Here is a 12,797-nt window from a genome sequence, read left to right on the forward strand (position 1 = left end):
ACCTTTAAAGTAGCATTATCTGCACCAGACCCCCAGTGCCAAGCTGAACTTACTTATGACACAGGGATAAATTAAACTCACTAGATTTAGAGAATTACTTCTGAGCTTTTCCAATGAGCAATCAGATGTGGGAACTAAGACTTACTGATAAAATCAAATATATGAAGTTGCTGCAAAAGCTATTTCACTACCACCTTCTCAACTGCCAGTGAAATAAAAGGAATGGTATAGATTGGATTAAGAATCACTGCATTTAACCAGACTAGCCAAGCTCTCTTAATTCCAAAAGTAATTGCACGTATGTTCTAGCAAGCTGGGAACTGACCTTGAGTGCAAAGAAATATTCAGCAGAGGCTGATACCCTCAGGAATGGATACAGTGCACTGAGAACAAGGCAAATCACCAAAAGACAGCAAAGTAGTCTAAGCTTTTTTATTTACAGAAACACTAAGAAGTAAATCTTAATTTTGCATGGGGAGGGGAAGAAAAGCAATAAATATCAATACAAGCACTGTGTGCTTGGCAGTATATTGAACCAAATGAATTAAGGGAAAGGAAATTTGAGCAGGAATCCCATTCTGCTGAGGGAAGGAGGAGACACAGAGGAGACAACCAGAGGGGAGAAAGAAGGGCCTGAGAGAGGGCTTTGCCTGGCTCTGAAAGCTGTCTTCATGCAGGGTCATTGATTTAAATGTACCACGGAGCCCTGGGCAGCTGGTAAATACCAGAGGTCAAGTAAAGAAAGGGAGAGAAATCTTCAGTTCACACTGAGGAAACAAATATAAAGGAAAAAAGAATAGTATATTGCTGTGATGAAGATTAAGTAACATACTCAATTCTAATGTATGGCCCATTCTGCAAGAAGGAAAATTAACATAATGTGATAAACTGAGGAGATTCAACAAATCGTTAAACCTTTGTAAGAGTGGATGTTCCAAGGTATCAGAATAAATTTCAAAATCACCCATAATGAAAAGTATTAATGAGTGAAGAATCAAATCAGGAATCGGCTTACATCATTCAGTAACAAACCAAAACGAAGAGCTGGTTGTGACAGAAAACCCAAAGGGTTCTACAGATCTGACATTTTTCACACTCCACAGAAAATGCCCTCCTGAGCGATTAAGGACCAAATCTGCCATCTTCTTCCTAGAAGGAATATCAATCTCCTGTGCTCTATCCACACCATGGGATGAATCCCCTTCCAACAGATACAATTATATTTCCACATCCAGGCAGTTACATTTGCCTCAGGCACTGCACTAAGAAAGTACAGCCATAAGACTGTTTCAAAAGTGCATGTATTTTGAAAAAGAAAAGGTAAATATTTTGGTTAGGGAATTCTCCAAAACATCAAATTTCTTTAATTTTGATATACTTAGAGATAAAGAAGGAGCCCTTAAAAACCTAAAGTTAAAAAAAATGTTAAAAAGCTAAAGTAAAAAGTAAGAGTTTTTCTTTGATCATCACCAAAATTAAAGCCTATAGCAGCAACTTCAGGTGCATTACTTTACTGGATAATTTTATTAATAAATAGTTGGCTGATTCAAGTTCATACTATGGAGAAATGTGGTCATAGTTGATGTAGTGAGGCTGCAGGTATCTTAACCAGGGCTCTCAGTGTCTCCAGAGTTTTTGATTAACAGTACTGGCAGATTTAGATAAGTAATTGGACAGTTTTGCCCATATTTGAGTAGATACACTTGGAACTGCTAATAAAAGTAGTAAAAATATCTCTGTTAAACATTGTTTCCATTTTTAGCTTGATCTGCTGTAGAAAAATAGATTATTCTAAAATAATCCAACCCTATACAATTGAGTCTATAGAAAAATAGAGTACTGTATGGGAGAAGAGAAAGACTATAGATCTGTTTCAAAGTAGCATTTTAAAAGCCATTTTAAAATTATATTTTTGTAGTAAGTGTAGGTATTTGGTAACAAAGCCTTGCTCCAAGTGATAAAAGGTTCCCTAAGAGTACTTTAATTGAAACTTTTTATCAGAATGTTGCCTGAACCTTAGCTAAATACTACTTTCTTGCTTCAATTCAAATTTTCTTAATCTTCATTTTCATGTTGAATATTGGTACACTGTCTGCCTCATTATGCTAAAGAAAGATGAAGTGAGCTATTAACATTCTGAACAGCCTACGAGATGTTATGATATAGAATGTCATTCATTTTTATGAGTTGGCTGTCAGTGTGTGCTGCAATAAAGTTATAATTTCTCACTGACAATATGTGATGTCTGGAGTCGCTGCACAATCCTTATTAAAATTTCAATAATTGTAAATCAAAGGAAAGCAAATACGACTTTTATGAAATGGTCGCTTCTGAAAGTCAAGGAGTGCAAAGTGGGGGAATACAAACCCAGAAGATTATTGCTGTGCTGTTCCAAGCCATCACCATCATCCTACAGTTTTCCTCCTCTTGCACAAGGCAGGGTGTGCTGAGCACCCAACAGAACATTCTCAGAGGTGGCACAGGCTGGGTTATAGTGATGGTGAAGCACTGCTTGTTTGTTGCTCTTAATTGACTCTACCTTTATGTGGCTCTGAGTGTCATCATGTTTATTGGAACAATTTATTATTATAGCTCTTCATCAGGAAAGTCAGGTGTCTCTGGAAGCAGTTACAAGTTATAATTGCCTGACAGTGAGGGAAACCAGGAGAGATTTATGTGCATACATGGGTGAGCAAAGGTTTCAAAGCCTGTTTTCTCATAACTTTAAACTGTTGTGGAAAATATCAGGGATAGATTTATGGTATGGTCTTTAAAATGCTTAAACTGTCTAGGACAACACACAGGGAAATGAATCCTGTATTCAAAAGAAATGTTTTATATATATATATTGCTGTGTAATGACTGTCTCTTTATCTCTACTGCTGTTAGTGTTGTTTCAAATCAGAAATGTAAGAAGTTTCTATCAATGTTCAAAACCTGCTGATCTTTCATTTTGAGCTTGACACAAGCTGGATGATCAGAAGTTTAAATTGTAAAAAAATGCCCCTTAGAATAATAGCTTTTTGGAGTTATTAGATACAGACCAAAGTATTCCAGTCACTGAACCAATGAGGTCTTAATGTTGTTGGGCAATTGGACCTACTCTAGCTCTTTTCCCTGTTATTTTCAGTTCCTTTCAAAGTCATTATTACTTGCAAATCAGTACATGACATCCTGAATAATTGCATTCATTTAATGTATGTAATCACTGTACATGGGACAGATAATTATATGGGTAGGTTTTGAAATTTTCTTCAGCAGTTTTTAAGTACTGAGAATCAGTCAGACTCCTGGGGCTAGATATAGTTATGCTACAAAGATTGTGTGCCCAGGAATGCTTGCACAATGCAGTGATTATGCCAATAGGCAAAACATGCTCAGATACTCCAATACATAACATCACTCTGTTTCTATTATTTAGACTATTTTTCATTATTCGAAAGTTAAGTCAAACATATTAATTTCATTATTGCCTCTGGCAAACTTAGTAAATTTTAACTAATAACTTTTTTCTAATTCCACTCCTCTTCTAAACTGACTGACTCTGCTAAAATTTACAGTGTAAGAGCAACACTCACATGTCACAGTCATGGATATCCTTCAGTGTCAGATTTCCAGTGTAGCAACATCTCAGATGCACCTCCTCAACACAGAGCAGTCAGCAAGTGTTCACGCACAAACAAAGTAAAGCTCTGCTTAAACATGAAGCCCAGTCTTTGTTCCTGCACAGAAATACTTTTGCACAATTCCAGCCATTTGAAAAGGTGTCCCTTCATGTCAGTAGCAGCAAACACCCCAAATCATGCATATCCATTCTCCTAAACTTGATTTATCACCACAAGTGTCTCCCCTTTGCTAGAAATGCTTTATGGCTGGTAGCCTAAGTCAAAACCCAGCTGTCCACATCCATCAGAAAGCTCCCTGCTGGAAAAAAATAATGACTGATCAACTGAGCCATGGGAAATAACTTCTATAAGTATTTAATTATTGTTATGTTTCCTCATACACACAGACTAGCACATAGTGGGATTCTGGCTTACAAACCAAGACAAAGTGAGAAAGAGGGATACAGAATTTTATAGTGGGACCAGACTTTCACCTAAAGAGATGGGGTACATGACTCAGGATGACTCAGTACCAGTGAGAAATATTCTATTTTAAAGAGGTCAGCTGAAGACAACTGGTTTAAAGAAGGATAAGGCAACTCTAGCCTGAAGAAATACTTCAGCTGATACAGTAATGTTTGCAGATGTCTTTAGAAGGACAAGTTTCAGTGGAAGTCAGAGGATCAAACATCCACCAAAAACAGCTGGGAAGCTAAACATATGCTCTGATGTCTGATATATCTGGTAAATCATCATGTGAAGCAATAGGCCTGAAAGCCCACTCTAATTACCAGTGATCCAGTGAATGAACAGACAATCTCTAATGCAGAATGATGCACTGGTGATTGTACCAACTGATATTTTGATATCTAGCTACACAGAGACTGCATAAGTTGTCCAAAACATCTGATACAGAATAGCAAATAGTCTTATGATTTCTGTTTATGCTGGTTCTTGAAAAATGTTTTCAGACAATATTGTAGAAACTTTATTGCTGTCATAGTACTGTTTGTCACAGCACTTTTCAAATAGATTTGCTTATTTACTATGCAAAAATGTCAGCAATAACAATTTTTTTAAACCATAAACAATATCTGAAATATTTTTCCTGTTTATTAGCATGCAATTATTTTAGGGTCTGATATTTTGTGAATATTCAAGATTGGAAACACATGCTTCTACATGGTGCATACTACAAAACATGTAACTGGAAATCCTGTAATTTCAGCTGTGTTATGGAATATAGGAAGTGTGTCAAACCCAGGTGTTAGTCAGCTTATTCAATTTAGGATCTGTCACAGTTCTGGAAAAGTGAAAAAGATGTGTCTGTCTTAGATGTGTGGCATGCATAATTTGGTGGGAAAATGATGTATTTTCATGTCATGGTAGGTACTGTTTCACGATTATATCATTTGTTTGGAAGTCTGAAATATTAGCCATGGAAGCAGCTAAGTCATAGGGCTTAAGGGGAAAGATTTTGTTCCAGGTCTCTATAATTATGTCATGGCTATTTGAATTAGGCAATTATACCTGGGAAATATATGTGTATCATATATATGCATTTATTTATTAATTTAACCAAAAGACTTCCTGTCTGCCTTCAAAATCAATCACAACTTTACGGTGGAATTCATTTGGTGTAGGATGACTATTTAACAGCAAAGTCACTTGGGCATAATGCAGACACTTTACATTCACTTTGGTAAAAGCCATCAGTTTGTACAGGTGCACGAAGTTGTACACACCAAAACAGAGAGGAAGTTTTTGCTTTGTAATTCTGCAATTCTCTCAGTCCTTCCCCTGTGCCTCTCTGCTCCCTGCACAAGCTATCTGCCAGCCAAAGCTTAGACAGATCTGAGTGAACACCTCAGCAAACACTACAGGACCAGCAAGTGACACCAAGAACATGGCACTGTGTAATTTTTCTTTGTTCCTCAACCTATTTTGCCATAATTGATTTGATTGTCAATCTATAAATGTTTGCATATCAAGGTTTAACTTTTAAACAAATCATGTGATGATGAGAGTAAAATCAGATCTAATATATTGGACTTACAGGGATATGTACATCTTGTGACTGCTCAGCTCAATAATAAAAGAGTGCTTTCCAAGGTATGTCAGCATTTTTAGTTTTGTCTCTTAACAGAGCACACTATATCCTTGTCATATCCTTGTAGTCCTTAGCATTTAAGCTATTCAGAAGAAATTGCATAAACAGCAGCCAAATCTTTTAAGGCTGAAGTACTTAGTATTCTTCCATTTAGCAGCAAGTTATGAAGTTTCATTTAAAAAGGCTAATTCTACCAATTAGCTCATCCTGTTCAAATACACTGTTGGGAAATATAAAAATGGTTTATTAAATCAAAAGATATGACTGCACTTCAACTAGCACATGGGCATGAGAGATCAAGTATTCCCTATAGATTAATCCCCATGGCATCAGAGACTGATTTGGCTCGCCAGTATTACATTAGTAAACCTTCTAATCCAATTTAGAGCAGACAGGAATGTTCCATCCATTATGGTATTTCTAGTATCATTAGAAGCAGACTGATTGAATAAGCATCCTAAATCAGCCTGCAGCCTGCAAGTAAATCACTGCGACTTGTACTGCAAAATCTTTTTTTAAAATAAAAATTAAGGGAAAAGAAAGAAAGAAAGAAAGAAAAAGCTCCATGTAATAAGATGGAAGCTTTCTGTGTGATTGTGATTTCTGAACTCTTGTGGACACTGAAATTTCTTTGTGCTTCAGTATGTAAGATTCTTCACTCTGTAACGTAGCAGTACAAAACACAGTGGATTTGCAAACGTGAGAAGCTCCTTATTTGTGCCAAGCTTGTCTTCAAGGAAAGCAGTGGAACATCTTCCCCTCCCTCTCCCCAGTAAACAATAACAAACAAAGTAGGCTGAATGAGGGCAGAGCAGGATGCTACTCTCACAAATGAAATCTGCTATGTAAAATTGGAGTAACCATAGTAATAAAATCTATCAATCAAATATATTACAGAGATTGCAATAGAAAGGATGAAAAGAGAGTCCAAACTTTGTATTTGCCCAAAATGAAAAACACTCAAGTAATTACAAAAAAAGTATTTTCATTCTAAACAGGAACACCTGAAAGAAAAACAATTCTTCAATAAAGAAGTAAATATATGAATTAAAATGTTGGTGACAGTTCCTTGAGATGACACAGCTCCCAGAAAGATTTCAGCAAAGGGCCAGGCTGCAGCTTTGAAAAGCTGGGAATTAAATGGAATAAAACCATCAAAATGGCACATAACCTTTGCTGCCCTTTGAGACCTGTCACGTTGCACCAGCAGGGCCAAGCAGGTTTCAGCTACACTGTTTAAGCAATCAGCCATAAAAAGGAAACTGCACCAGTGCACAAGGCTCTGAGTGGCTGCTCCTCCTCAGTGGGAGAAGGGTGCTCATGTACATGAAGGATTCACATTTGTTTAATGGCAAAGTTGCTCTGCTGTCAGTCAAACAGCTCCTAATCTTGTCCAGACTCTGTGTAATAACTGAGTTAGAAAGGAAGTTACTGAGTCTTTGTGTCCCAACTGAAAAAGTGAAGAGTGACCCAGAAGTGCAGATACAAAGATACAACAAAATTTTGATTATTGGGGGGGGGGGGGGGGGGGGGGGGGGCAGGAATTTTACAGCCAAACAAAATATTTTAAGCTTACAGATTTTCATTTTTGTAATGAAAACAAATCTTTGCTTTTGAAGAAAAACAAACAACTTCTAAAAAAAAAACCAACGCCAAAACAACCATAACATTAACAAATGCTTAATTTACTTTAAGAAAACGTTGAATAGAAAACGTTCAACACAATTTATTGAGAATCCTACCCAAATTTAACTTCAAAAATGAAATATTTTCATAGCACTACTCTGAAAAGCTCTGTCTTAAATTAAATCCATCTGAGAGAAATGAAATGGAAGAAATAATGTCAAACCCTTCCATTCATTCTTAAACAAAATGACAAAATTGCACAAGACTCTGCTCTTGCTTTTCCACATCCTTTTGATCCCAACAAGCCTGTTTCTAGCAAATTCTTCTCATCAGGACATGGAAAATCCCACTGAGCCAGCTGGAGCTTGGGAAATCTGTTCTATCCTTTGCTTAAACTGGTTATACTGGTGCCAAACATGATTATTGTTATTAATAGCACAAACCCAGACTGCAGCAGTAAATCATACTCCTCCCAGAGCAGATTATTTGTTAAATGTTTGTTGTCGATATAAATGACGAATGTACCTGATTAGCAAAATCCAAAAGCTTGTTCTGAGGTTAAAAGGACTCAGAGTTGCAATTTTTCTGCTGAACTTCCCTTCTGGTCCACAGTAGAACTCATCAGATCTACCAAATCCTATTTCTGAATGAAAGCTCAAATGCTTTGTAGAGCTAATGAGGGAGAACTAGATTGAATTATGGACACATGTTGCTTCTCTATGAAAGAGCAGGTTGAAGAATTACACTTTCCTCTTCCCTTTTGCAAGCGCAGAATATTTTATTCTTTAATTTTCCCTCTGGTTTGGCTCAGCTGGGTTGGAAGGACATTAGGTGAGGACACTGAGGAGAAGGATACAATCCTTTCTTGTTCTTCTTTGCTGACAAGGCAAGTACAGACTACTGTTGTCCTGTCCACAAGAGGCAGTCCTACCTATGTTCCTCCCTGTGTTTCTTTGCCACAAATCTGGTTCCCCTGACACACTGTGAGTGTGGAGTCTTCTTATTAGTGTGAGGCCCTAGCTTGAGCTGCCAGCATGGAGGAGGACAGGGAATGGGGGAGAGAGGTCCTTGTGACTGACAATCCTGCCTGCCAAACTCACCTTCCCTACAGCTGTGACTTGCTGAACAATCAACTTGATAGCTCGAGTAAGTGCCCAGAGTGTTGTGTGAGCCCAGATCCAAATGTTCGACCCTTAATCATTAAACTAATGGGGGAACTGCCTGTGGTTTGGAGTCTTGGCATTATCAGAACACAATGGAAGCTCCATTTCTGAGTGCCTACCTGTCAGATGGATTCTCTCTGCCAAGTCCATCCAGCTGTCAGTAAAGTTCACAGGAGTGGGAGTGTCCTTCAAAATTCAGTTGCAAAGTGGCACAAGGTGAGCATCTGCCAAAGGAAAGGCACAGATCCACTGGTCAGCTTTGTGAAGAAGGAAAGTTATTTCTGGAACAGGAACAAATAACTCTTAGGCAACTTCATGTAGTGGCTACAGTTCTAGCAAAAAAAAAAACCAAAACAAACCAAAAAAAAAAGCACCACAAAAAAACCAAGAGAGAGATGAAATTAAATTTTCTTCTGATATGACTTCAACTATGCAAAAAACATAATAACAGGAAAGGATTTGACCTCATGTCTACAGTACCAAGAAAATTTTCACTCACTGGCAGATTTTATACACAGCAGGTTGAAAGGAAAACTAAATGTTACCATGACTGAGCTTGCATTTCCTGATATCTCAAAAGGCATTTGTTTCCCAAAGGAGAGCATTAAACAAAGAGGCAAAGGTTATGTTCCTGCACACATCCTAAGTGCTGAATCTTAGTTGTGATGGAGAATATTTTTGCTTACTACAGATGCAGCATTTCTAATGAGTCAAGTGGAGCGTTTCAACTATTTGTCTACAATTTTGCTATCTCCTGAATATTGAAACTAGTGGTTGTCCTGAAGAGACTAAGCTACATATGTGCAAGGGAGGCACACACAGACACTTTTTGATCAGCAAGGCAATTTCCCAGGGCAATGTGCTGATCAACACACTGAGCTGAAACATCTGCAGGATAAAGGATTGTGTCTGAAAACCCTGTGTTTGATGCCCATAATTGTGACAAAGTCTTTGCATATTCTGCTCAATGCTTTTTCTGTTTCAGCACTTTCTCACTGTACAAAGAAGCTCCAGCAGTCTCTTAAATGTAGTTGGTAACTCAAAGTACATTTGGGAAATCAGCCAGAGAGAAAGGCTTTTCTTCTCTATGTTTTGCTGCTTTTCTGTGAAGTGACAGAAAAGATACACATTTGCCATGTTTACAGGGTTTCCCCTTACAAAAAAGAAGGAAAAAAAAAAAAGGAAGGAAAGAACTTGAAATAACAAGTTTTTAGTATTTGTATTGTTTACTTTAGAGGCTTAAAGCTGCTTAAAATCTGTCATGTTCCTATCTAGGTAGGCAGGTTTTAAACTGTATGCTATTAACTTTTAAACTGCAGGGATGTAAAAGTCTATTGTATCTCAAGACTGAGTTTGCAGAGCTGTCAAAGATGCTTTTCCTCTGAGCTAAACATGATTTGAAAAACGTTGCAAGCCAGAGCATTTGCTGTTACTCACAAAGCACTGTTTGCCAGGGACCACACAGGCGAGTGAGGCCCAGAGGCAGCCAACCCTGGCAGCAGAATTCCCTCATCATGGCTACAAAGGGAATTCCCTGGAGACAGAAAAGTGAGGTGCAAGACACCTAAGGGAGGGAATAGGGTTTGCTAAATAGAGAATTGTTTCTGAAGCCTTGCTTTTCTCTATGAATATCCATGGTAGGAGAAAGGGCCACCCGAGCCCACCTGCAATAATCTGCTCAGCTGAGAAGCCTCATTGCCATGCTGCTTTTGGTACCTGAGCTGCTCTCAGCAGGGTGAGTGTTCTGCTCACATACACCACGTTATTTACCTCTGGTTTCCCTGGGCCTGATCTTATGAATGGCCCTAAGATCTTACCTAAGGGGTGAAGGGCACTTCAGCTTTGGGCAGAGCCCAGGTGTGGGTGCTGACAGTTTCCCTTAGCAATGTGGCTTTGATCTCCCTCAGCTTGGAAAGAGCAGAGGAAACAGTCTCACACTTTCTAGAGCAATGCCTGACACAAGGATTGGGAACAGCCAGACCAATATCAGAGCACACCAGTGGACTGATCACACCTGAGTTTGGTGTTGTCAGTGTGTGTTCTGCTCACAGCTTCATTTTGGACACCTTGTGTGTCTTTCCAGGCTGTCTGCAAGGGGAAGCAAGCGCTCAGCTCAACCCAAATGGGCAGATTGCCTTTCAAAAGGGGCCAGGGCTCCCCAGCCACTGAAGAGGCTGAACAGGGATTTTTTTTGGTGATTCAGTCACTTGTGTTTCCATGTCCTAGTATAGAATTCTTTTTGATGGACTTAAAACACTTCCAAAAGGAATGAGCTAACTTTCCAGGTAACCTGCCAGGCATTTTCCCTGGCAGCACAATCCCTCTCAGCTTTGCAGACAATGTGCAGCATCCAGGATGGTTCTCCATTGCTTTTGCAAACTGGGTCACAACACATTTACATTTAGAAGGTGTGGTGAGTAAAAGGCCTTGATTTTTCATCCTGCTTACACCTCTCAGATATTAGAGCAGAGTCTGCTTCTCCTCTGAATATAAGGGCAGGTGGTTGCCAGTACTCTCAGTAAATGGAGAGTAAAAGCCACTTATGCACAGAGGTGAAAATACCTGCCAAAGGACCAGAGACTTCTTAGCCTTCAAGCAGTCTGCCTTGCAAGATTTCATTTTGAAAATAGTAATTTAAAACACTTGTGAGAGCCAAACAATCTCTAAACCCTTAATTACAGTGATCATGTAAGCTTTGGTTTATTGGCAATTTTTTTAACATAGTAGAACATATTTAGTGAGGCAGCTGGAGCCACACCACCAGAAGAAAAAAAAATAAAAACAGGATAAAATTTTAAAACCTGATCCAGAGCCTCTGGAAATTATTGGAAAGCATTCCACTGACTTCAGCACACTTTCCTATCAGAAGCTGTTGCCCAGAACATGCTTTATAGCTAAATTAGAAAGCTCTGAATCACGGTCTTGTAATACAGAGTTCAAAAGATATTTTTTTATAGCTAAAAAGATGCTGTTACAAACCTATTGATCTTTTTACCTTTCTAATCAAGAGGTATCAATGGGAGAAAAAAATAGCCAGGGATACTCTGTCAGTGAAAGGGAGACCCAGAGCTTCCTCATGGAAGGCCCCATGTGCTAATCCTGTTTGTCTCGGTTGCAAAAGAATTCTTCAAAGTTAAAGCACCCTAAGGATTTATCAAGCACTTTTCAGCTTTCAGCTGGATTTAGCAAGGGAAGCAGTTCCAAAGCCTGTAGATTAGTACTGCACAATCAGGCTCGTGTAAACAGCGCGGCAAGGCTCAGCTTGATGCTTCAGGCAGTGACACTTGACACGTTCCTGGAGACAAAGGTGCCATTCCACTTGCAAACCAAAGATGACACTCGGGTGAATTGCTGAGGAGGGTTTGCCCTGTTGCCTGTTGTCAGATGACTCCTGCTGCACAAGTGTTCCTCACAATGGTGTTAACAGGATTGGCAATGCTCACCAGGCTCTCCACACCTTGGATAATGAATTGTTGAACAGTCAGCTTTTAAAAGTTTGTAAAGAAAACCTGCATGTGTACAGCTTTGGGGATACTTATTATAAAAACAGATTGGTAAACTCTGCTACCAGTGAGGGTGACTGAGTTTCCTGGAGCCTTCACTGGGGCTAGGACTTCACAGTGGGATCAGTCATTGCCAGAGATTTTCTCTTAGCAGGAGAAGCTGAAGGAAGCTCCTGAAGCCCAGATAACCAAGGCTATCATTTGTGGCCTCTATTAAATCTTGTGTTCTCATGCCTTGGGCAGAGCAACTGAAACCACAATAGAATGGAAGAAAATGAAATTTAGGATTTTTTTTCCCTTTAAACTTTCAAATTTGGAAAACAAGAGCATCATAATTAATCAAAGAGGGTAGGGGAGAAGCACTGACAAAAAAAGTTGACAATTTTCTTCAATTTGATTATTTTTTCCTATATTTTCCTACATTCATGGAAAGAAGTTCAACCATCACTGCTTGTTACCTGACATAAGAATATTAAAATCCTGCAACTAATTGAGTCAAGTGGACCTTAAGCTATGTCAGTAACAACTTGCCTTCAGTGAATACCATCTCAAAGAACAGCAGGGGAAAAGCACTGAGCCCCTCAGTAATACAGGAAGAAGAACATTATTGTACATATTTCTTTAAGGCAGCAAGGAACTCGCTGGTTTCAGCAGGACACTGAAGTGTGATATTGCTGAGTATTCCCAATATTATTTACCACATACATGGCACTGCAGCCAAAATGTCCATGAGTCTGTTGGCCTGAGTGCAGCCCTGTTGTTCAGCAGGAGAGATAAAATGGCCCTGTTG

At 38.9% G+C, this 12,797-nt stretch overlaps 1 protein-coding gene across 3 annotated transcripts in view; it reads right to left on the minus strand.

Moving 5' to 3' along the window:
• The window catches only part of SEMA6D (semaphorin 6D), a 411,819-nt gene that overhangs the window by 236,044 nt on the left and 162,978 nt on the right, over nucleotides 1-12,797 (minus strand). For 2 of the 3 annotated variants that reach the window (XM_071441515.1, XM_071441514.1), the window contains one exon: nucleotides 8,624-8,728. The gene's annotated coding sequence lies outside the window, so the exon portion shown is untranslated. Of the gene's footprint in view, nucleotides 1-8,623; nucleotides 8,897-12,797 lie in introns of those variants that run through there. The other variant, XM_071441518.1, reaches the window with a different exon arrangement.

Source organism: Agelaius tricolor, unplaced genomic scaffold (genome assembly GCF_023055355.1).
Source record: "Agelaius tricolor isolate 1412-34295 unplaced genomic scaffold, bAgeTri1.0.p SCAF_16, whole genome shotgun sequence".
NCBI classification, from domain to species: Eukaryota; Metazoa; Chordata; class Aves; order Passeriformes; family Icteridae; genus Agelaius; species Agelaius tricolor.